Source organism: Hyla sarda, unplaced genomic scaffold (genome assembly GCF_029499605.1).
Source record: "Hyla sarda isolate aHylSar1 unplaced genomic scaffold, aHylSar1.hap1 scaffold_2132, whole genome shotgun sequence".
NCBI classification, from domain to species: Eukaryota; Metazoa; Chordata; class Amphibia; order Anura; family Hylidae; genus Hyla; species Hyla sarda.
The window spans coordinates 29,216-30,186 of record NW_026608798.1 but is presented as its reverse complement, the minus strand read 5'-3'; positions in this window follow the sequence as shown (position 1 = coordinate 30,186).

Here is a 971-nt window from a genome sequence, read left to right as displayed (position 1 = left end):
CCTTGCCGTGACTCTGTGGTTCCTCCTGTAACCGGTCTCCCTAAGGCCTATATGGACTTTGCGGATGTTTTTTGCAAAAAACAAGCTGAGACTCTACCTCCTCACAGGCCTTATGATTGTCCTATCGACCTCCTCCCGGGCACTACTCCACCCCGCGGCAGAATCTATCCTCTGTCCGTCCCAGAGACTCTTGCCATGTCTGAATACGTCCAGGAAAATTTAAAAAAGGGCTTTATCCGTAAATCCTCCTCTCCTGCCGGAGCCGGATTTTTCTTTGTGTCCAAAAAAGATGGCTCCCTACGTCCTTGCATTGACTACCGCGGTCTTAATAAAATCACGGTTAAGAACCGCTACCCCCTACCCCTCATCTCTGAACTCTTTGATCGCCTCCAAGGTGCCCATATCTTTACCAAACTGGACTTAAGAGGTGCTTATAATCTCATCCGCATCAGAGAGGGGGATGAATGGAAAACGGCATTTAACACCAGAGATGGACACTTTGAGTATCTGGTCATGCCCTTTGGCCTGTGCAACGCCCCTGCCGTCTTCCAAGACTTTGTTAATGAAATTTTTCGTGATCTCCTATACTCCTGTGTTGTTGTATATCTGGACGATATCCTGATTTTTTCTGCCAATCTAGAAGAACACCGCCAGCATGTCCGTATGGTTCTTCAGAGACTTCGTGACAATCAACTCTATGCCAAAATAGAGAAATGTCTGTTTGAATGCCAATCTCTTCCTTTCCTAGGATACTTGGTCTCTGGCCAGGGACTACAAATGGATCCAGACAAACTCTCTGCCGTCTTAGATTGGCCACGCCCCTCCGGACTCCGTGCCATCCAACGTTTTTTGGGGTTCGCCAATTACTACAGGCAATTTATTCCACATTTTTCTACCGTTGTGGCTCCTATTGTGGCTTTAACCAAAAAAAATGCCGATCCCAAGTCTTGGCCTCCTCAAGCGGAAGACGC